This window comes from Peromyscus eremicus, chromosome 1, assembly GCF_949786415.1.
Source record: "Peromyscus eremicus chromosome 1, PerEre_H2_v1, whole genome shotgun sequence".
In the NCBI taxonomy this organism is placed as follows: Eukaryota; Metazoa; Chordata; class Mammalia; order Rodentia; family Cricetidae; genus Peromyscus; species Peromyscus eremicus.
In genome coordinates, this window is record NC_081416.1 from 183,658,292 (window position 1) to 183,683,206 (window position 24,915).

General features: G+C 42.0%; 4 pseudogenes; all 4 read right to left on the reverse strand.

Moving 5' to 3' along the window:
• Positions 1–991: 991 nt before the first annotated feature.
• LOC131903221 (small ribosomal subunit protein uS2B-like) lies at positions 992–5,040 on the reverse strand (annotated as a pseudogene).
• Positions 5,041–5,850: 810 nt separating this feature from the next.
• LOC131903237 (small ribosomal subunit protein uS2B-like) lies at positions 5,851–10,751 on the reverse strand (annotated as a pseudogene).
• A 3,150-nt stretch (positions 10,752–13,901) lies between these two features.
• On the reverse strand, positions 13,902–16,152 carry LOC131903253 (small ribosomal subunit protein uS2B-like; annotated as a pseudogene).
• Positions 16,153–19,593: 3,441 nt separating this feature from the next.
• On the reverse strand, positions 19,594–21,672 carry LOC131903269 (small ribosomal subunit protein uS2B-like; annotated as a pseudogene).
• Between the last annotated feature and the right edge of the window lie 3,243 nt (positions 21,673–24,915).

Below are 24,915 nucleotides of genomic sequence, written 5' to 3' on the forward strand. Positions count from 1 at the left end.
CTAGATCATTGTAGATTGTTGTGAGTCACCATGTGTTGATGGGAATTGAACCTCCTGAAAAGCAGCCAGTGCTCTTAAACTCTGAGCCACCTCTCCAGTCCCTAGCAATTATCTATAACTTCACTTTCAGGAATGTGATGCCTTCTTTGACCTCTGCAAGCACCAGGCTTGTACACAAATACACGCAGACAAAACACTCATACAAATAAAATAAAACCTTTTTAAAAATCTAAACTTTTTTATTTAAATAATTGTTTTAAATGTTTTGTTTCAAGAGCCAGGCTTTTTGGACTACACTTCTAATCCTAAGAATGGAGAGGCAAAGTCATGAGAATGAGGAGTTCAAGGCTAGGCTACACAAGATCTTGTTGTAAACAAGTAATACAATCCTCTAACCTTTATTTTTCTGTCATACATTACATCCAGACCTCAATTTTCCCTCCCTCCACTTGTCCCAGTCCCTGCCCTCCTGTCCCCTCTACCTCAGATCAACCCCTCCCCTGTTCACCTTCAATTAAAGGAAGAATGGGAAGAAACAGCAGGCTTCCCAGGGATACCCCAGAACATGGCCTAACAGGACACAGTAAGACTGGCCACAAACCCTCCTGTCACCCCTGGATGAGGCAACCAGCAGGAGGAAAAGGGTTCCGTGCACAGGCAAGAGTCAGAGACAACCCCCTCCTATTGTTGGGAGTCCCAGAAAGTCTACACAACCATAAGTTACATGCATAGGACCTAGTTCAGACCCAAACAGGGGCTATGGATAAACAAACAAAATTCCTATTTGTGAGTGTGTGTGTGTGAAATCGGGTTTTCCTATGTGATACCCTGGGTGGTGTCAATCTGGAAGAAGATCTGCCCACTGCTTTTTTTTTCAAGACAGAGTTTCTCCATGTAGCTTTGAAGCCCCTTTTGGAACTTGCTGCGTAGACCAGGCTGGCCAAGGCCTTTGCCTCCTGAGTGCTAGAATTAAAGGCGTGAGCCACCTGGCTTAATCCCCTTTTGCAGGAGGTCTAGAGGAAAAAGGATATCTGAGTTTGAGGCCAGCCTAGTCTAAAGAGGAAGTTACACAAGAGGGAAAAAAAAAAAAAGAGAGTTGGGATGAAATATAGCTCTTATCTCACAGGGAATAAGTATTTATTTTTGGCTGAGGCAGGAGAAGGAGACTCTGTATGACTTTAAGATTCATTCTCAAAAAACAACATAGATTTTTTTCTTTCCTTCTTTCTTTCTTTCTTTCTTTCTTTCTTTCTTTCTTTCTTTCTTTCTTTCTTTCTTTTTTTTGAGACATTGTTTCACGCACTGGATAGCTCAGCTGTTCAGTAGTTTACTGTATAGACCAGGCTGGCCTGGAACCCACAGAGACCCAACTCTTTCAGCCTCCCTAGGGCGGTGGTGGCGCACGCCTTTAATCCAGCACTTGGGAGGCAGAGCCAGGCGGATCTCTGTGAGTTCGAGGCCAGCCTGGGCTACCAAGTGAGTCCCAGGAAAGGTGCAAAGCTACACAGAGAAACCCTGTCTCGAAAAACCAAAAAAAAAAAAAAAAACCAAAAAAACAAAAAAACAAAGATGTGCCTTACCATCACTGGCTAACACCTTCCTCTTACCCAAACAAGAGTGGCCATGTCCTGGGAACAAGAATCAAGATGGCATGAAGGTCATGTTAAACATGGACGCCACTAAAAGATGGTTTAGTGGTTACAGAACAAAGGGTGTTAAAAACACAACAAACAAAATCCAAGAGTGGAAACATCAGACGTGCAGGTCACAGCAAAGTGGAAAAATCTCAATTCCTGTCTGTTGATACTTTTAACTTTTAGATTGTTGGGAGGAAGGTAGAGAGAGTCTAGGATGGCACTTTCATTCATTTTGAGAGAGGGTCTGACCATGTGTTTCTGGCTGTCCAGGAACTCGCTATGTAGACCAGGCTGGCCCCTAATCGACTGACTGCTATCTCCCTGCCTCTGTCTCCAGTGTTGAGATTAAATGCATGTGGCACACTCCAGGCTGTAGACCACATTTGAAGTTTTACTTGACAGACAAACTTACATGAGTTCAGACACAGATTAGTGGTTCATAAATAGCTTTTGAAAGCAATTAAAAAACAGCACAAAAAGGGGTGGGGGCGTTTGGGGGGAATCTATGGCTGATATGTAAAATTAAATTAATTATAAAATTTAAAAAAATAAAAAAATACAAATGACTTAATTTCTGCCAATTAAAATTAATTCAGAACTTGTAAAAAACAAAGTAGCACACATGAGGTATGTAAAAGCTTACACAGTCACTCAAACACACACATACAGGTAAATAAAAGTGAATTAATCAAGGTTGTCACATGTCTTTAATACTAGCACTCGGTAGGCAGAGGCAGAGGGATCTCTGTGAATCAGAAGCCATTCTGGTCTACTGAGAGTTCTAGAACATCTGAATCTGTTACATAGAGAAAGCCTGTCTCAAAAAAAATCAAAGGAAAAAAAAAATAGCAATCCCCTGTCCCTTCCTGTTACTGTGTGCCATGGTATGCTTGGCCTGTGCAGCTGCCTCAGAGCGGGTGGTGCCAGGTTACCCGTATGTTTGGAACCTTTCAGGCTAAGTTTGCTAGTGTGACCGGGGTAGACTTTTCAAAAAGCTTCATCTAATTTGGCTCTTCATCTCTATCAACCTAATTCTCCGTAACCATGAAATTCTGGTCAGTCTCTCTGCCTTATAGAATGGATAACAAGGTCTGATTTTGTAGGTCACTTTCTTGCCCTTGTCTCACAAACACTCACCCTCTCCTTCCCCATGCTGACCCTTGGACACTGAGGATTGCTTTGGGAGCAGAGGTCTTCTTTAGTTAAATTTAGGTTTTTAAAGGCTAAATTGTATTAGCTTAAAAAAACCAACTTCCATTATGTATATATGTGTTTTGTCTTCATGTCCATCTGTGTAGCACATGCATAGGTCCTTGTTGCCTGTGCAGGACATGAAAGATGATGAATCCATTGCAACAAAAGGTACATGTAGTTGTGAGCCACCATTTGTGTTCAGCTTCCTTTGTAAGAGCAACAAATACTCTTAAGCATGGAACCCTCACGCAATCCTTTAACTTTAATTATTAATATTGTGTGTGGATACCACAGCGTATACGTGGAGGTCAGAGGACAACTTTGTGGAATATTCTCCTCCCTGGACTCCACCTTCCACATACAAGGAAATAGGGCAATGCCATCAGATAATCAGCTGTATTTCCAGATGGTTCACTATGGAGTCCTGGCTGAGCTGGAATGTAGAGATACACCTGCCTCTGCCTCAGCAGATTAAAGGCTGCCTCCAGGGAGTGTGGCATGTCTCCAGGATTTGAAATGTAGCACTTTGATGGCTCAGTTTCCAGAATACAAAGGCAGGGTATAAAATCAAGTATCTCACCTTGAGCTGGATGCAGGCATTAGGGGAAACTGTAAATGAATGATCCTGTCTACTATTGGAACCTTATCTCCTATCCCACCCTGCCTCATTCCAAGGTCCTCTACCTGCCCACAGGCCCCTTCTTCTGGAGACACAGATCCTCACCAAAACCATATGGAGCGACAGGAATGGAATAAAAGTATTTTCAGCTTTATCATTTCTAGGAAACTGTGATAAGTGCAGAAAAGTTTTTATCTGTGGAACTGGCCTTGGGTCCCACCCTCCAAAGCTGTCCTTGGTCACAGCCTTCTCTCAGCAGCAGCCTCCTCTTCCTTCTTTATTTCCTCCTGGTGTCTGTAGAAGAAGAGTTCAGCCATAGCTTCCCGTGGGTGCTCATGGGAAATGGTGCCAAGCAAGCAGAGAGCTTCCTGGGCCAGCATTCAATCCATCAGACCCACCAAGGGAACTCTCTTGTTATATGGGATGGAAATATCTACATGGCCTGGATGAGGAGATGTGTTACACTGGACAATGGTGGGCAGGTTGACATAAGTGGCCTCTGTGAGGAGCTAATCAATATTTATATGTGTAGTTTATAAGTAATAACATTTATATGTATAATGCAGCTATTATTTGGCTTAAAAGGGCTTATTGGGACATACTATCAGTTTTACTATCTTCTACAGAGAAAATATTTTCCAATTTCAAATAACCCTGGACATCTGAATGATAACCTGTTTTTATGTTCAAGCTTTCTGTGTATTTTCTCCTGCAGTTATACATAAAATATTTTTACATTTAAAGAAGGACAAAAACTATAGAGTTGTATTACATGAAATATATAGAATATACAAATTCATAGAGACAGGGAGATTAGATGTAATCTCAAGATTGAGAAGAAAGGAATATAGAGCAATGATTTCCTAAGTATAGATTCTCTGTTTAGTGTGATGGAAAAGCCCCACAAATGGACAGTAGTGTCAGGACATGATGTCATGAATGTAATAAATCAATATAATTAACGTAATTAATGAATATCATATAGTTATTGAATGAATACTGCAAATGTGTCAATGAATACCACAAATGTAATTAATATCATGAGTGTAATTAATATCTTGAATGTAATTCATGCCACTGAATTATGAACTTAAAAATGATTACAATTGCAAAAAAACCAAACCAAACCAAACCAAAACAAGCCGGGCGGTGGTGGCGCACGCCTTTAATCCCAGAACTCGGGAGGACAAAAGAAGAGGTCTCTGTGAGGGGCTGGTGGTCAGCCCTGGGATGAGTCACCCCAGGAGCATGGCTCCCAGAAGGCGGCTGGGATCTCATCAGTGAAGGTCCAGACTGGGACCCAGCCAGCAGTTGGAGTGTCTCCAGAGGCAGCAGCAAACTTTAGCAGACCTCTCTGGTCCCGTGTTCCTGGAGATGCTGACAGCAGCAGGGTTCTCAGTGGCAACAGTAGCTTAAGCTGCTAGCCACAGCCTCTGCTGGGTCCTCTTCAGATTTATCATGTAGACACCATCAGTCTTCTTTTTGGAGATGAACTGCTCCATCAGGAAGTGTAGGCTGGTGCCACCTAAGTGCAGCAAGGAATTTGAGGACGTCCTCGTCCATCTGTAGGACATCAAGGGCTCTGGACATTGTATGAGTTCCCCTTTAAGTACAAGGGGAATGAAGAACAATGTCACTGACGATCACCGTACATAACATATGGACTGGTTCCCCAGCAGTGTGCAACCGGGGGTTTGGGGGAACCATTCGTATTTTTTAAAGGTTGGGGCTGGGGAGATGGTTCAGTGTTTAAGAATAATGGTTTCTCATGCAGATGTCCCATGTTTGGTTCCCTGAGGTAACTTGGTGGCTAGCAAACATTTATTATTATTTTTTTAAGATTTATTTATTACGTTTACAGTATCCTGCCTACATGCATGCCTATCGGCCAGAAGAGGGCACTAGACCTCATTGTAGATTGTTGTGAGTCACCATGTGTTGATGGGAATTGAACCTCCTGAAAAGCAGCCAGTGCTCTTAAACTCTGAGCCACCTCTCCAGTCCCTAGCAATTATCTATAACTTCACTTTCAGGAATGTGATGCCTTCTTTGACCTCTGCAAGCACCAGGCTTGTACACAAATACATGCAGACAAAACACTCATACAAATAAAATAAAACCTTTTTAAAAATCTAAACTTTTTTTTAAATAATTCTTTTAAATGTTTTGTTTCAAAAGCCAGGCTTTTTGGACTACACTTCTAATCCTAAGAATGGAGAGGCAAAGTCATGAGAATGAGGAGTCCAAGGCTACACATGATCTTGTTGTAAACAAGTAATACAATCCTCTAACCTTTATTCTTCTGTCATACATTACATCCAGACCTCAATTTTCCCTCCCTCCATTTGTCCCAGTCCCTGCCCTCTTGTCCCCTCTACCTCAGATCAACCCCTCCCCTGTTCACCTTCAAAGGAAGGAAGAATGGGAAGAAACAGCAGGCTTCCCAGGGATACCCCAGAACATGGCCTAACAGGACACAGTAAGACTGGCCACAAACCCTCCTGTCACCCCTGGATGAGGCAACCCAGCAGGAGGAAAAGGGTTCCGTGCACAGGCAAGAGTCAGAGACAACCCCCTCCTATTGTTGGGAGTCCCAGAAAGTCTACACAACCATAAGTTACATGCATAGGACCTAGTTCAGGACTTAAGAGGGGCTATGGATAAACAAACAAAATTCCCATTTTTGTGAGTGTGTGTGTGAAATCGGGTTTTCCTATGTGATCCCCTGGGTGGTGTCAATCTGGAAGAAGATCTGCCCACTGCTTTTTTTTCAAGACAAGGTTTCTCCATGTAGCTTTGAAGCCCCTCCTGGAACTTGCTGTGTAGACCAGGCTGGCCAAGAACTCACAGAGATCCAACTGCCTCTGCCTCCTTAGTGCTGGGATTGAAGGTGTGCACCACCACCACCCAGGCTGCCCACTGTGTTTAAGCTAGGATTAATAAATACTGTGTGCCACTACACCAGGCACAAACTCTACTTCTATTTATTGTAAGACTGTAGAGACGAGGGAATGACCTGGGCAGGGTGGGGTGGTGGTGATGACACAGGCTTTTAATTCCCTTTTTCTTTTTTCTCTTCCTTTCTTACTTGCTTCCTTCCTTTCTTCTTCCTTCCTTCCTTCCTTCCTTCCTTCCTTCCTTCCTTCCTTCCTTCCTTCCTTCCTTCCTTTCTCTTTTCTCGAGACAGGGTTTCTCTGTATAGCTTTGGAGCCTGTACTGGAACTCACTCTGTAGCCCAGGCTGACCTGAACTCACAGAGATCTGCCTGCCTCTGCCTCTGGAGTGCTGGGATTAAAGGCGTGGGCCACCTAGCATAATCCCCTTTTGCAGGAGGTGTAGAGGAAGGAGGATATTTGAGTTTGAGGCCAGCCTAGTCTAAAGAGGAAGTTCCACAAGAAGCAAAAAAAAAAAAAAAAAAAAAAAAGAAAAGAAAAGAAAAGAAAAGAGAGTTGGGATGAAATATAGCTCTTATCTCACAGGGAATAAGTATTTATTTTTGGCTGAGGAAGGAGACTGTATGAGTTTAAGGTTCATTCTCAAATAACAACAAAGAATTTTTTCTTTTCTTTTTGAGACTTTTTTTTACCCACTGCATAGCTCTGGCTGTTCAGCAGTTCACTATAGACCAGGCTGGTCTCCAACTCACAGAGATCCAACTTTCTCAGCCTCCCAAGTGCTGGAATTAAAGATGTGTCACCACCACTGGCTAACAGCTTCTTCTTGAGCCAAACAAGAGTGACCATGGCCTGGGAACAAGAATCAAGATGGCATGAAGGACATGTTCAACATGGAAGCCACTAAAAGATAGTTTAGTGGTTACAGAACAAAGGGTGTTAAAAACACAACAAAGAAAAAACCAAGAGTGGAAACATCAGACGTGCAGGTCACAGCAATGTGGAAAAATCTCTCCTTGGGCCTCCATTCCTGTCTGTTGATATTTTTAACTTTTAGATTGTTGGGAGGAAGGTAGAGAGAGTCTAGGACGGCACTTTCTTTCATTTTGAGAGAGGTCTCACCATGTGTTTCTGGCTGTCCAGGAATTCACTATGTAGACCAGGCTGGCCCCTAATCGACTGCTATCTCCCTGCCTCTGTCTCCAGTGTTGAGATTAAATGCATGTGGCACACTCCAGGCTGTAGACCACATTTGAAGTTTTACTTGACAGACAAACTTACATGAGTTCAGACACAGATTAGTGGTTCATAAATAGCTTTTGAAAGCAATTAAAAAATAGAACGGGGAGGGGTGGGGTTGGGTTTGGGGGTTTAGGGGGAATCTGTGGCTGATATGTATAATTAAATTAATTATAAAATTAAAAAAAAACCAAATGACTTAATTTCTGCCAATTAAAATTAATTCAGAACTTGTAAAAAACAATGTAGCACACATGAGGTACATAAAAAGCTTACATAGTCACTCAAAGACACACGTACAGGTAAATAAAAGTGAATTAATCAAGGTTGTCACATGTCTTTAATACCAGCACTCGGTAGGCAGAGGCAGAGGGATCTCTGTGAACCAGAAGCCATTCTGGTCTACTGAGAGTTCTAGGACAATCGAATCTGTTACATAGAGAAAGCCTGTCTCAAAAAAAATCAAAGGAAAAAAAAAATAGCCATCCCCTGTCCCTTCCCGGTTACTGTGTGCCATGGTATGCTTGGCCTCTGCAGCTGCCTCAGAGCGGGTGGTGCCAGGTGACCCGTATGTTTGGAACCTTTCAGGCTAAGTTTGCTAGTGTGACCGGGGTAGAATTTTCAAAAAGCTTCATCTAATTTGGCTCTTCATCTGTACCAAGCTAATTCTCCGTAACCATGAAATTCTGGTCAGTCTGTCAGCCTTATAGAATGGATAACAAGGTCTGATTTTGTAGGTCACTTTTTTGCCCTTGTCTCACAAACACTCACCCTCTCCTTCCCCATGCTGACCCCTGGACACTGAGGATTGCTCTGGGAGCAGATGTCTTCCTTAGTTAAATTTAGTTTTTTAAAGGCTAAATTGTATTATCTTAAAAAAACCAACTTCCATTATGTATATACGTGTTTTGGTGTTTTGTCTTCATGTCCATCTGTGTAGCACATGCATAGGTCCTTGTTGCCTGTGCAGGACATGAAAGATGTTGAATCCATGGCAACAAAAGGTACATGTAGTTGTGAGCCCCCATTTGTGTTCTGCTTCCTTTGTAAGAGCAACAAATACTCTTAATCATTGAACTCTCACACATTCCTTTAACTTTAATTATTAATATTATTGCAGTGTGTGGATACCATAGGGTATGCGTGGAGGTCAGAGGACAACTTTGTGGAATATTCTCCTCCCTGGCCTCCACCTCCCACATACAAGGAAATAGGGCAATGCCATCAGATATTCAGCTGTATTTCCAGATGCTTCACTATGGAGGACTGGCTGAGCTGGAATGTAGAGATACACCTGCCTCTGCCTCAGCAGATTAAAGGCTGCCTCCAGGGAGTGTGGCATGTCTCCAGGATTTGAAATGTAGCACTTTGATGGCTCAGTTTCCAGAATACAAAGGCAGGGTATAAAATCAAGTATCTCACCTTGAGCTGGATGCAGGCATTAGGGGAAACTGTAAATGAATGATCCTGTCTACTATTGGAACCTTATCTCCTATCCCACCCTGCCTCATTCCAAGGTCCTCTACCTGCCCACAGGCCCCTTCTTCTGGAGACACAGATCCTCCCAAAACCATATGGAACGACAGGAATGGAATAAAAGTATTTTCAGCTTTATCATTTCTAGGAAACTGTGATAAGTGCAGAAAAGTTTTTATCTGTGGAACTGGCCTTGGGTCCCACCCTCCAAAGCTGTCCTTGGTCATAGCCTTCTCTCAGCAGCAGCCTCCTCTTCCTTCCTTATTTCCTCCTGGTGTCTGTAGAAGAAGAGTTCAGCCATAGCTTCCCGTGGGTGCTCATGGGAAATGATGCCAAGCAAGCAGAGAGCTTCCTGGGCCAGCATTCAATCCATCAGACTCACCAAGGGAACTCTCTTGTTATATGGGATGGTAGTATCTACATGGCCTGGATGAGGAGATGTATTACACAGAACAATGGTGGGCAGGTTGACGAAAGAGGCCTCTGTGAGGAGCTAATCAATATTCATATGTATAATTTATATGTAATGACACTTATATGTATAATTCAGCTATTATTTGGCTTAAAAGGGCTTATTGGGACATGCTATCATTTTTACTGTCTTCTACAGAGAAAATATTTTCCAATTTCAAATAACCCTGGACATCTGAATGATAACCTGTTTTTATGTTCAAGCTTTCTGTGTATTTTCTCCTGCAGTTATACATAAAATGTTTTTACATTTTTTTTTTTTGGTTTTTCGAGACAGGGTTTCTCTGTGTAGCTTTGGCCTTTCCTAGAATTCACTTGGTAGCTCAGGCTGGCCTCGAACTCACAGAGATCCACCTGGTTCTGCCTCCCGAGTGCTGGGATTAAAGGCGTGCACCACCAACGCCCGGCTGTTTTTACATTTTAAAAAAGGACAAATACTATAGAATTGTATTACATGAAATACATAGAATATACAAATTCATAGAGACAAAGAATAGACGTTATCTCAAGATTGAGAAGAAAGGAATATAGAGCAATGATGTCCTAAGTACAGAATCTCTGTTTAGTGTGATGGAAAAGCCCCACAAACGGACAGTAGTGTCAGGACATGATATCATGAATGTAATAAATCAATATAATTAATGTAATTAATGAATATCATAAATATAGTTATTGAATGAATACTGCAAATGTAATCAATGAATACCACAAATGTAATTAATATCATGAGTGTAATTAATATCTTGAATGTAATTTATGCCACTGAATTATGAACTTAAAAATGATTACAATTGCAAAAAAACAAAACAAAACAAAACAAAAGAAGATGCCTCTGTGAGGGGCTGGTGGTCAGCTCTGGGATGAGTCACCCCCAGAAGCATGGCTCCCAGAAGGCTGCTGGCATCTCATCAGTGAAGGGCCAGGCTGGGACCCAGCCAGCAGTTGGAGTGGCTCCAGAGGCAGCAGCATACTTTAGCCGACCTCTCTGGTCCCGTGTTCCTGGAGATGCTGACAGCAGCAGGGTTCTCAGTGGCAACAGTAGCTTAAGCTGCTAGCCACAGCCTCTGCTGGGTCCTCTTCAGATTTATCCTGTAGACACCATCAGTCTTCCTTTTGGAGATGAACTGCTCCATCAGGAAGTGTAGGCTGGTGCCACCTAAGTGCAACAAGGAATTTGAGGACGTCCTCGTCCATCTGTAGGACATCAAGGGCTCTGGACATTGTATGAGTTCCCCTTTAAGTACAAGGGGAATGAAGAACAATGTCACTGACGATCACCGTACATAACATATGGACTGGTTCCCCAGCAGTGTGCAACCGGGGGTTTGGGGGAACCATTCGTATTTTTTAAAGGTTGGGGCTGGGGAGATGGTTCAGTGTTTAAGAATAATGGTTTCTCATGCAGATGTCCCATGTTTGGTTCCCTGAGGTAACTTGGTGGCTAGCAAACATTTATTATTATTTTTTTAAGATTTATTTATTACGTTTACAGTATCCTGCCTACATGCATGCCTATCGGCCAGAAGAGGGCACTAGACCTCATTGTAGATTGTTGTGAGTCACCATGTGTTGATGGGAATTGAACCTCCTGAAAAGCAGCCAGTGCTCTTAAACTCTGAGCCACCTCTCCAGTCCCTAGCAATTATCTATAACTTCACTTTCAGGAATGTGATGCCTTCTTTGACCTCTGCAAGCACCAGGCTTGTACACAAATACATGCAGACAAAACACTCATACAAATAAAATAAAACCTTTTTAAAAATCTAAACTTTTTTTTTAATAATTCTTTTAAATGTTTTGTTTCAAAAGCCAGGCTTTTTGGACTACACTTCTAATCCTAAGAATGGAGAGGCAAAGTCATGAGAATGAGGAGTCCAAGGCTACACATGATCTTGTTGTAAACAAGTAATACAATCCTCTAACCTTTATTCTTCTGTCATACATTACATCCAGACCTCAATTTTCCCTCCCTCCATTTGTCCCAGTCCCTGCCCTCCTGTCCCCTCTACCTCAGATCAACCCCTCCCCTGTTCACCTTCAATTAAAGGAAGAATGGGAAGAAACAGCAGGCTTCCCAGGGATACCCCAGAACATGGCCTAACAGGACACAGTAAGACTGGCCACAAACCCTCCTGTCACCTCTGGATGAGGCAACCAGCAGGAGGAAAAGGGTTCCGTGCACAGGCAAGAGTCAGAGACAACCCCCTCCTATTGTTGGGAGTCCCAGAAAGTCTACACAACCACAAGTCATATGCGTAGGACCTAGTTCAGACCCAAACAGGGGCTATGGATAAACAAAATTCCCATTTTTGTGAGTGTGTGTGTGAAATCGGGTTTTCCTATGTGATCCCCTGGGTGGTGTCAATCTGGAAGAAGATCTGCCCACTGCTTTTTTTTTTTTTTCAAGACATGGTTTCTCCATGTAGCTTTGAAGCCCCTCCTGGAACTTGCTGTGTAGACCAGGCTGGCCTCGAACTCACAGAAATATGCCTGCCTCTGCCTCCCAGTGTTGGGATTAAAGGCGTGGCCCACCTGGCTTAATCCCCTTTTGCAGGAGGTGTAGAGGAAGGAGGATATCTGAGTTTGTGGCCAGCCTAGTCTAAAGAGGAAGTTCCACAAGAGGAAAAAAAAAAAAAAAAAAAAGAAAAAAGAAAAGAAAAGAAAAAAAAAGAGTTGGGATGAAATATAGCTCTTATCTCACAGGGAATAAGTATTTATTTTTGGCTGAGGCAGGAGAAGGAGACTCTGTATGACTTTAAGGTTCCTTCTCAAAAAACAACAAAGAATTTTTTATTTTCTTTCTTTCTTTCTTTCTTTCTTTCTTTCTTTCTTTCTTTCTTTCTTTCTTTCTTTCTTTCTTTCTTTCTTTCTTTCTTTCTTTCTTTGACATTGTTTCACGCACTGGATAACTCTGGCTGTTCAGCAGTTCACTATAGACCAGACTGGCCTGGAACCCACAGAGACCCAACTCTTTCAGCCTCCCAAGGGCTGTGATTAAAGGTGTGCCTTACAAACACTGGCTAACACCTTCCTCTTACCCAAACAAGAGTGACCATGGCCTGGGAACAAGATTCAAGATGGCATGAAGGACATGTTCAACATGGAAGCCACTAAAAGATGGTTTAGTAGTTACAGAACAAAGGGTGTTAAAAACACAACAAACAAAAAAACCAAGAGTGGAAACATCAGACATCCACATTGCAGGTCACAGCAATGTGGAAAAATCTCTCCTTGGGCCTCCATTCCTGTCTGTTGATATTTTTAACTTTTAGATTGTTGGGAGGAAGGTAGAGAGAGTCTAGGACGGCACTTTCATTCATTTTGAGAGAGGTCTCACCATGTGTTTCTGGCTGTCCAGGAATTCACTATGTAGACCAGGCTGGCCCCTAATCGACTGCTATCTCCCTGCCTCTGTCTCCAGTGTTGAGATTAAATGCATGTGGCACACTCCAGGCTGTAGACCACATTTGAAGTTTTACTTGACAGACAAACTTACATGAGTTCAGACACAGATTAGTGGTTCATAAATAGCTTTTGAAAGCAATTAAAAAATAGCACGGGGAGGGGTTGGGTTGGGTTTGGGGTTTAGGGGGAATCTGTGGCTGATATGTATAATTAAATTAATTATAAAATTAAAAAATAAAAAAAACCAAATGACTTAATTTCTGCCAATTAAAATTAATTCAGAACTTGTAAAAAACAATGTAGCACACATGAGGTACATAAAAAGCTTACATAGTCACTCAAAGACACACGTACAGGTAAATAAAAGTGAATTAATCAAGGTTGTCACATGTCTTTAATACCAGCACTCGGTAGGCAGAGGCAGAGGGATCTCTGTGAATCAGAAGCCATTCTGGTCTACTGAGAGTTCTAGGACAATCGAATCTGTTACATAGAGAAAGCCTGTCTCAAAAAAATCAAAGGAAAAAAAAATAGCCATCCCCTGTCCCTTCCCGGTTACTGTGTGCCATGGTATGCTTGGCCTGTGCAGCTGCCTCAGAGCGGGTGGTGCCAGGTGACCCGTATGTTTGGAACCTTTCAGGCTAAGTTTGCTAGTGTGACCGGGGTAGAATTTTCAAAAAGCTTCATCTAATTTGGCTCTTCATCTGTATCAACCTAATTCTCCTTAACCATGAAATTCTGGTCAGTCTGTCAGCCTTATAGAATGGATAACAAGGTCTGATTTTGTAGGTCACTTTCTTGCCCTTGTCTCACAAACACTCACCCTCTCCTTCCCCATGCTGACCCCTGGACACTGAGGATTGCTTTGGGAGCAGATGTCTTCCTTAGTTAAATTTAGTTTTTTAAAGGCTAAATTGTATTATCTCAAAAAAAAAAACTTCCATTATGTATATACGTGTTTTGTCTTCATGTCCATCTGTGCAGCACATGCATAGGTCCTTGTTGCTGTGCAGGACATGAAAGATGTTGAATCCATGGCAACAAAAGGTACATGTAGTTGTGAGCCACCATTTGTGTTCTGCTTCCTTGGTAAGAGCAACAAATACTCTAAAGCATTGAACCCTCACTCAATCCTTTAACTTTAATTATTAATATTATTGCGCGTGTGTGGATACCATAGGGTATGTTTGGAGGTCAGAGGACAACTTTGTGGAATATTCTCCTCCCTGGACTCCACCTTCCACATACAAGGAAATAGGGCAATGCTATCAGATATTCAGCTGTATTTCCAGATGCTTCACTATGGAGGACTGGCTGAGCTGGAATGTAGAGATACACCTGCCTCTGCCTCAGCAGATTAAAGGCTGCCTCCAGGGAGTGTGGCATGTCTCCAGGATTTGAAATGTAGCACTTTGATGGCTCAGTTTCCAGAATACAAAGGCAGGTTATAAAATCAAGTATCTCACCTTGAGCTGGATGCAGGCATTAGGGGAAACTGTAAATGAATGATCCTGTCTACTATTGCAACCTTATCTCTTATCCCACCCTGCCTCATTCCAAGGTCCTCTACCTGCCCACAGGCCCCTTCTTCTGGAGACACAGATCCTCACCAAAACCATATGGAACGACAGGAATGGAATAAAAGTATTTTCATCTTTATCATTTCTAGGAAACTGTGATAAGTGCAGAAAAGTTTTTATCTGTGGAACTGGCCTTGGGTCCGACCCTCCAAAGCTGTCCTTGGTCACAGCCTTCTCTCAGCAGCAGCCTCCTCTTCCTTCTTTATTTCCTCCTGGTGTCTGTAGAAGAAGAGTTCAGCCATAGCTTCCCGTGGGTGCTCATGGGAAATGTTGCCAAGCAAGCAGAGAGCGTCCTGGGCCAGCATGCAATCCATCAGACCCACCAAGGGAACTCTCTTGTTATATGGGATGGTAGTATCTACATGGCCTGGATGAGGAGATGTATTACACAGAACAATGGTGGGCAGGCTGACATAAGAGGCCTCTGTGAGGAGCTAATCAATATTCATATGTATAATTTATATGTAATGACACTTATATGTATAATTCAGCTATTATTTGGCTTAAAAGGGCTTATTGGGACATGCTATCATTTTTACTGTCTTCTACAGAGAAAATATTTTCCAATTTCAAATAACCCTGGACATCTGAATTATAATCTGTTTTTATGTTCAAGCTTTCTGTGTATTTTCTCCTGCAGTTATACATAAAATGTTTTTACATTTTTTTTTTTTTTTGGTTTTTCGAGACAGGGTTTCTCTGTGTAGCTTTGCACCTTTCCTAGAACTCACTTGGTAGCCCAGGCTGGCCTCGAACTCACAGAGTTCCACCTGGTTCTGCCTCCCGAGTGCTGGGATTAAAGGCGTGCACCACCAACGCCCGGCTGTTTTTACATTTTAAAAAAGGACAAATACTATAGAATTGTATTACATGAAATACATAGAATATACAAATTCATAGAGACAAAGAATAGATGTTATCTCAAGATTGAGAAGAAAGGAATATAGAGCAATGATGTTCTAAGTACAGAATCTCTGTTTAGTGTGATGGAAAAGCCCCACAAACGGACAGTAGTGTCAGGATTTGATATCATGAATGTAATAAATCAATATAATTAATGTAATTAATGAATATCATAAATATAGTTATTGAATGAATACTGCAAATGTAATCAATGAATACCACAAATGTAATTAATATCATGAGTATAATTAATATCTTGAATGTAATTCATGCCACTGAATTATGTACTTAAAAATGATTACAATTGCAAAAAAACAAACCAAACCAAAACAAAAGAAGATGCCTCTGTGAGGGGCTGGTGGTCAGCCCTGGGATGAGTCACCCCCAGAAGCATGGCTCCCAGAAGGCTGCTGGCATCTCATCAGTGAAGGGCCAGGCTGGGACCCAGCCAGCAGTTGGAGTGGCTCCAGAGGCAGCAGCAAACTTTAGCAGACCTCTCTGGTCCTGTGTTCCTGGAGATGCTGACAGCAGCAGGGTTCTCAGTGGAAACAGTAGCTTAAGCTGCTAGCCACAGCCTCTGCTGGGTCCTCTTCAGATTTATCCTGTAGACACCATCAGTCTTCCTTTTGGAGATGAACTGCTCCATCTGGAAGTGTAGGCTGGTGCCACCTAAGTGCAACAAGGAATTTGAGGACGTCCTCGTCCATCTGTAGGACATCAAGGGCTCTGGACATTGTATGAGTTCCCCTTTAAGTACAAGGGGAATGAAGAACAATGTCACTGACGATCACCGTACATAACATATGGACTGGTTCCCCAGCAGTGTGCAACCGGGGGTTTGGGGGAACCATTCGTATTTTTTAAAGGTTGGGGCTGGGGAGATGATTCAGTGTTTAAGAATAATGGTTTCTCATGCAGATGTCCCATGTTTGGTTCCCTGAGGTAACTTGGTGGCTAGCGAACATTTATTATTATTTTTTTAAAATTTATTTATTACGTTTACAGTATCCTGCCTACATGCATGCCTATCGGCCAGAAGAGGGCACTAGACCTCATTGTAGATTGTTGTGAGTCACCATGTGTTGATGGGAATTGAACCTCCTGAAAAGCAGCCAGTGCTCTTAAACTCTGAGCCACCTCTCCAGTCCCTAGCAATTATCTATAACTTCACTTTCAGGAATGTGATGCCTTCTTTGACCTCTGCAAGCACCAGGCTTGTACACAAATACACGCAGACAAAACACTCATACAAATAAAATAAAAACTTTTTAAAAATCTAAACTTTTTTTTTTAAATAATTCTTTTAAATGTTTTGTTTCAAAGAGCCAGGCTTTTTGGACTACACTTCTAATCCTAAGAATGGAGAGGCAAAGTCATGAGAATGAGGAGTCCAAGGCTAGGCTACACAAGATCTTGTTATAAACAAGTAATACAATCCTCTAACCTTTATTCTTCTGTCATACATTACATCCAGACCTCAATTTTCCCTCCCTCCATTTGTCCCAGTCCCTGCCCTCTTGTCCCCTCTACCTCAGATCAACCCCTCCCCTGTTCACCTTCAATTAAAGGAAGAATGGGAAGAAACAGCAGGCTTCCCAGGGATACCCCAGAACATGGCCTAACAGAACACAGTAAGACTGGCCACAAACCCTCCTGTCACCCCTGGATGAGGCAACCAGCAGGAGGAAAAGGGTTCCGTGCACAGGCAAGAGTCAGAGACAACCCCCTCCTATTGTTGGGAGTCCCAGAAAGTCTACACAACCACAAGTCATATGCGTAGGACCTAGTTCAGACCCAAACAGGGGCTATGGATAAACAAAATTCCCATTTTTGTGAGTGTGTGTGTGAAATCGGGTTTTCCTATGTGATCCCCTGGGTGGTGTCAATCTGGAAGAAGATCTGCCCACTGCTTTTTTTTTTTTTTCAAGACATGGTTTCTCCATGTAGCTTTGAAGCCCCTCCTGGAACTTGCTGTGTAGACCAGGCTGGCCAAGAACTCACAGAGATCCAACTGCCTCTGCCTCCTTAGTGCTGGGATTGAAGGTGTGCACCACCACCACCCAGGCTGCCCACTGTGTTTAAGCTAGGATTAATAAATACTGTGTGCCACTACACCAGGCACAAACTCTACTTCTATTTATTGTAAGACTGTAGAGACGAGGGAATGACCTGGGCAGGGTGGGGTGGTGGTGATGACACAGGCTTTTAATTCCCTTTTTCTTTTTTCTCTTCCTTTCTTACTTTCTTCCTTCCTTCCTTCCTTCCTTCCTTCCTTCCTTCCTTCCTTCCTTCCTTCCTTTCTCTTTTCTCGAGACAGGGTTTCTCTGTATAGCTTTGGAGCCTGTACTGGAACTCACTCTGTAGCCCAGGCTGACCTGAACTCACAGAGATCTGCCTGCCTCTGCATCTGGAGTGCTGGGATTAAAGGCGTGGGCCACCTAGCTTAATCTCCTTTTGCAGGAGGTGTAGAGGAAGGAGGATATTTGAGTTTGAGGCCAGCCTAGTCTAAAGAGGAAGTTCCACAAGAAGCAAAAAAAAAAAAAAAAAAAAAAAGAAAAAAAAGAAAAGAGAGTTGGGATGAAATATAGCTCTTATCTCACAGGGAATAAGTATTTATTTTTGGCTGAGGAAGGAGACTCTGTATGAGTTTAAGGTTCCTTCTCAAATAACAACAAAGAATTTTTTCTTTTCTTTTTGAGACTTTTTTTTACCCACTGCATAGCTCTGGCTGTTCAGCAGTTCACCATAGACCAGGCTGGTCTCCAACTCACAGAGATCCAACTTTCTCAGCCTCCCAAGTGCTGGAATTAAAGATGTGTCACCACCACTGGCTAACAGCTTCTTCTTGAGCCAAACAAGAGTGACCATGGCCTGGGAACAAGAATCAAGATGGCATGAAGGACATGTTCAACATGGAAGCCACTAAAAGATGGTTTAGTAGTTACAGAACAAAGGGTGTTAAAAACACAACAAAGAAAAAACCAAGAGTGGAAACATCAGACGTGCAGGTCACAGCAATGTGGAAAAATCTCTCCTTGGGCCTCCATTCCTGTCTGTTGATACTTTTAACTTTTAGATTGTTGGGAGGAAGGTAGAGAGAGTCTAGGACGGCACTTTCATTCATTTTGAGAGAGGTCTCACCATGTGTTTCTGGCTGTCCAGGAATTCACTATGTAGACCAGGCTGGCCCCCAATCGACTGACTGCTATCTCCCTGCCTCTGTCTCCAGTGTTGAGATTAAATGCATGTGGCACACTCCAGGCTGTAGACCACATTTGAAGTTTTACTTGACAGACAAACTTACATGAGTTCAGACACAGATTAGTGGTTCATAAATAGCTTTTGAAAGCAATTAAAAAAATAGCACGGGGAGGGGTGGGGTTGGGTTTGGGGGTTTAGGGGGAATCTGTGGCTGATATGTATAATTAAATTAATTATAAAATTAAAAAAATAAAAAAATACAAATGACTTAATTTCTGCCAATTAAAATTAATTCAGAACTTGTAAAAAACAAAGTAGCACACATGAGGTAAGTAAAAGCTTACACAGTCACTCAAAGACACACGTACAGGTAAATAAAGGTGAATTAATGAAGGTTGTCACATGTCTTTAATACCAGCACTCGGTAGGCAGAGGGATCTCTGTGAATCAGAAGCCATTTTGGTCTACTGAGAGTTCTAGGACAATCGAATCTGTTACATAGAGAAAGCCTGTCTCAAAAAAATCAAAGGAAAAAAAAATAGCCATCCCCTGTCCCTTCCCGGTTACTGTGTGCCATGGTATGCTTGGCCTGTGCAGCTGCCTCAGAGCGGGTGGTGCCAGGTGACCCGTATGTTTGGAACCTTTCAGGCTAAGTTTGCTAGTGTGACCGGGGTAGAATTTTCAAAAAGCTTCATCTAATTTGGCTCTTCATCTGTATCAACCTAATTCTCCTTAACCATGAAATTCTGGTTAGTCTGTCAGCCTTATAGAATGGATAACAAGGTCTGATTTTGTAGGTCACTTTCTTGCCCTTGTCTCACAAACACTCACCCTCTCCTTCCCCATGCTGACCCCTGGACACTGAGGATTGCTTTGGGAGCAGACGTCTCCTTTAGTTAAATTTAGTTTTTTAAAGGCTAAATTGTATTATCTTAAAAAAACCAACTTCCATTATGTATATACGTATTTTGTCTTCATGTCCATCTGTGTAGCACATGCATAGGTCCTTGTTGCCTGTGCAGGACATGAAAGATGTTGAATCCATGGCAACAAAAAGTACATATACTTGTGAGCCCCCATTTGTGTTCTGCTTCCTTTGTAAGAGCAACAAATACTCTTAATCATTGAACCCTCACTCAATCCTTTAACTTTAATTATTAATATTGTGTGGATACCACAGCGTATACGTGGAGGTCAGAGGACAACTTTGTGGAATATTCTCCTCCCTGGACTCCACCTCCCACATACATGGAGATTGGACAATGCCATCAGATAATCAGCTGTATTTCCAGACGCTTCACTATGGAGGACTGGCTGAGCTGGAATGTAGAGATACATCTGCCTCTGCCTCAGCAGATTAAAGGCTGCCTCCAGGGAGTGTGGCCTTGTCTCCAGGATTTGAAATGTAGCACTTTGATGGCTCAGTATCCAGAATACAAAGGCAGGGTATAAAATCAGGTATCTCACCTTGAGCTGGATGCAGGCATTAGGGGAAACTGTAAATGAATGATCCTGTCTACTATTGGAACCTTATCTCCTATCCCACCCTGCCTCATTCCAAGGTCCACTACCTGCCCACAGGCCCCTTCTTCTGGAGACACAGATCCTCCCAAAACCATATGGAATGACAGGAATGGAATAAAAGTATTTTCAGCTTTATCATTTCTAGGAAACTGTGATAAGTGCAGAAAAGTTTTTATCTGTGGAACTGGCCTTGGGTCCGACCCTCCAAAGCTGTCCTTGGTCACAGCCTTCTCTCAGCAGCAGCCTCCTCTTCCTTCTTTATTTCCTCCTGGTGTCTGTAGAAGAAGAGTTCAGCCATAGCTTCCCGTGGGTGCTCATGGGAAATGGTGCCAAGCAAGCAGAGAGCTTCCTGGGCCAGCATGCAATCCATCAGACCCACCAAGGGAACTCTCTTGTTGTATGGGATGGTAATATCTACATGGCCTGGACGAGGAGATGTGTTACACTGGACAATGGTGGGCAGGTTGACATAAGAGGCCTCTGTGAGGAGCTAATCAATATTCATATGTAATAACATTTATATGTATAATTCAGCTATTATTTGGCTTAAAAGGGCTTATTGGGACATGCTATCATTTTTACTGTCTTCTACAGAGAAAATATTTTCCAGTTTCAAATAACCCTGGACATCTGAATTATAACCTGTTTTTATGTTCAAGCTTTCTGTGTATTTTTCTTCTGCAGTTATACATAAAATATTTTTACATTTAAAAAAAGGACAAATACTATAGAATTGTATTACATGAAATACATAGAATATACAAATTCATAGAGACAGAGAGATTAGATGTTATCTCAAGATTGAGAAGAAAGGAATATAGAACCATGATTTCCTAAGTACAGAATCTCTGTTTTGTGTGATGGAAAAGGCCCACAAATGGACAGTAGTGTCAGGACATGATATCATGAATGTAATAAGTCAATATGATTAAGGTAATTAATGAATATCATAAATATAGTTATTGAATGAATACTGCAAATGTAATCAATGAATACCACAAATGTAATAAATATCATGAGTGTAATTAATGTATATCATGAGCATAATTAATATCTTAAATGTAATTCATGCCACTGAATTATGAACTTAAAAATTATTACAATTGCAAAACAAAACAAAACAACAACAAAAAGAGGTCTCTGTGAGGGGCTGGTGGTCAGCCCTGGGATGAGTCACCCCCAGAAGCATGGCTCCCAGAAGGCTGCTGGGAGCTCATCAGTGAAGGGCCAGGTTGGGACCCAGCCAGCAGTTGGAGTGGCTCCAGAGGCAGCAGCAAACTTTAGCAGACCTCTCTGGTCCCGTGTTCCTAGAGATGCTGACAGCAGCAGGGTTCTCAGTGGCAACAGTAGCTTAAGCTGCTAGCCACAGCTTCTGCTGGGTCCTCTTCAGATTTATCCTGTAGACACCATCAGTCTTCCTTTTGGAGATGAACTGCTCCATCTGGAAGTGTAGGCTGGTGCCACCTAAGTGCAGCAAGGAATTTGAGGATGTCCTTGTCCATCTGTAGGACATCAAGGGCTCTGGACATTGCATGAGTTTCCCTTTAAGTACAAGGGGATTCAAGAACAATGTCACTGACAATCATCTATCTATCTGTCTATCTATCTATCTATCTATCTATCTATCTATCTATCTATCTATCTATCTATCTATCTATCTATGTACTGGTTCCACAGCAGTGTGCATTCAGGAGAGGGTTGGTGGGAACCATTTGTATTTTTTAAAGGTTGGGGGTGGCTGGGAAGATGGTTCAGTATTTAAGAACAATGGTTTTTCTTTCAGACATTCCAAGTTTGGTTTCCAGGAGTAACATGATGGCTAGCAATCATTTATTATTATTATTATTATTATTATTATTATTATTATTATTATTATTTGTTTTTCGAGACAGGGTTTCTCTGTGTAGCTTTGCGCCTTTCCTGGGACTCACTTGGTAGTCCAGGCTGGCCTCGAACTCACAGAGATCCGCCTGGCTCTGCCTCCCGAGTGCTGGGATTAAAGGCGTGCGCCATCACCGCCTGGCTATTATTTTTTTGAAGATTTATTTATTTATTATGTATACAGTATCCTGCCTGCATGTATGCCTGCAGGCCAGAAGAGGGCACCAGATCTCATTATATGGTTGTGAGCCACTCTGTATTGGCTGGGAATTGAACTGAGGACCTCTGGAAGAGCAGCCAGTGTTCTTAAGCTCTGAACCAACTCTCCAGCCCCTAGCAACCATCTATAACTCCACTTCCATGGCATGTGATGCTTTGTTTTGCACCTGCTAGCACCATGCTTGTATATAAATACATGCATACAAAAACATTCACACACATAAACATTTCAAAAACCTAAAAACATTTTTTTTATAGTTCTATTAAAGGTTTTGTCTTATAGAGCCAGGCTTTTTTTTTTTTCTTCGAGACAGGGTTTCTCTGTGTAGCTTTGGAGCCTGTCCTGGAATTCATTCTGTAGCTCAGGCTGGCCTCGAACTCACAGAGATCCACTTGCCTCTGCCTCCCGAGTGCTGGGATTACAGGTGTGCACCACCCAGTGGCTTGAGCCAGGCTTTTGTCCTACACTTATCATCCTCCCATTTGGGAAGAGAAGTCAGGAGAAGGAGGAGTCCAAGGCTAGGCTAGGTAGGCTAGACCACACAAGATCTTGTTACACAAAAACAAATAAAATATATTCTTCTTAACCTTTATTCTTCTCTCATACATTACACCAAGACCTCAGTTTTCCCTCCACTTGTCCCAGTCCCTGCCCTCCTGTCCCCTCTACCTCAGATCAACCCCTGCCCTGTTCACCTTCAATTAAAGGAAGAATGGAAAGAAACAACAGGCTTCCCAGGGATATCCCAGAACATGGCCTAACAGGACACAGTAAGACTGGCCACAAACCCCCCTGTCACCCCTGGATGAGGCAACCCAGCAGGAGGAAAAGGGTTCCGTGCACAGGCAAGAGTCAGAGACAAACCCTCCTATTGTTGGGAGTCCCAGAAAGTCTACACAACCATAAGTTATATGCGTAGGACTTAGTTCAGGACTTAAGAGGGGCTATGGATAAACAAACAAAATTTTCATTAATTTTTTTTTTTCGTTTTAAATCAAAGTTTTCCTATGTGACCCCTCTGGCTATGTCAAACTCATAGATCTGCTCCCTGATGTTAATCTAGGATTAATTGTGTGTGCTACCACACCAGGCACACATTTTACTTCTACCTATATTAAGACTATAAGAATGAGAGAATAATCAGTGCGGGGTGGAGAATTCTACCAGATTTTCAAAGAAGAGCTAATTCTAGCACTCTTCAAATTCTTCCTAATAACAGAAACAGAAGGAACATTGCCAAACTCTTTTTTATTAGGCTACAGTTACCCTGGTACCCAAACTACACAAAGATGCAACGAAGAAATAGAATTACAGACCAATCTCCCTCATGAACATTGATGCAAAAATACTCAATAAAATATTGGCAAACCTAATTCAAGAACACATCAAAAAAATTATCCACCATGACCAAGTAGGTTTCATCTCAGGGATGCAAGGATAGTTTAACATACGAAAATTTGTCAATGTAATACACCATATGAACAAACTGAAAGAAAAATCCACATGATCATCTCACTAGATGCTGAAAAAGCCTTTGACAAAATCCAACACCCCTTCATGATAAAGGTCTTAGAGAGATAAGGAATACAAGGAACTTTCCTAAATATAATAAAGGCAATTACAGCAAGCCAACAGCCACCATCAAATTAAACGCAGAGAAACTCAAAGCGATTCCACTAAAATCAGGAACAAGACAAAGTTGTCCACTCTCTCCATATTTATTCAATATAGTACTTGAAAATCTAGCAAGAACAGTAAGACAACAAAAGGAGATCAAGGGGATACAAATTGGAAAGGAAGAAGTCAAACTTTCACTATTTACAGATGATATGATAGTATACCTAAGTGACCCCAAAAATTTTACCAGGGAACTCCTACAGCTGATAAACTCCTTCAGTATAGTAGCCGGATACATATCAAATAAAAAAAATAAGTAGCCCTCCTACATACAAATGATAAAAGGGATGAGAAAGAAATCAGAGATACATCACCCTTTACAATAGCCACAAATATTATAATATACCTTGGGATAACACTAACTAAAGTGAAAGACCTGTTTGATAAGAACTTTAAGTCTCTAAAGAAAGAAATTGAAGAAGATATCAGAAAATGGAAGGATCTTCCATGCTCATGGATAGGTAGGATTAACATAGTAAAAACGGAGCCGGGCGGTGGTGGCGCACGCCTTTAATCCCAGCACTCGGGAGGCAGAGCCAGGCAGATCTCTGTGAGTTCGAGGCCAGCCTGGGCTACCAAGTGAGTCCCAGGAAAGGTGCAAAGCTACGCAGAGAAACCCTGTCTCGAAAAACCAAAAAAAAAAAAAAAAAAAAAAAAAGTAAAAACGGCAATCTTACCAAAAGCAATCTACAGATTCAATGCAATCCCCATCAAAATCCCAATTATTCACAGACCTGGAAAGAACAATACTCAACTTCATACAGAAAAACAAAAAACACAGGATAACTAAAAAGAATCCTGTATAATAAACCAACCTCTGGAGGCATCATCATCCCTGACCTCAAGCTCTACTATAGAGCTATAGTAATAAAAACAGCTTGGTACTGGCATAAAAACCAACATACAGACAAATGGAATTGAATTGAAGACACTGACATTAATTCATGCACATATAAACACCTGGTTTTTGACAAAGAAGCCAAAAGTATACAAT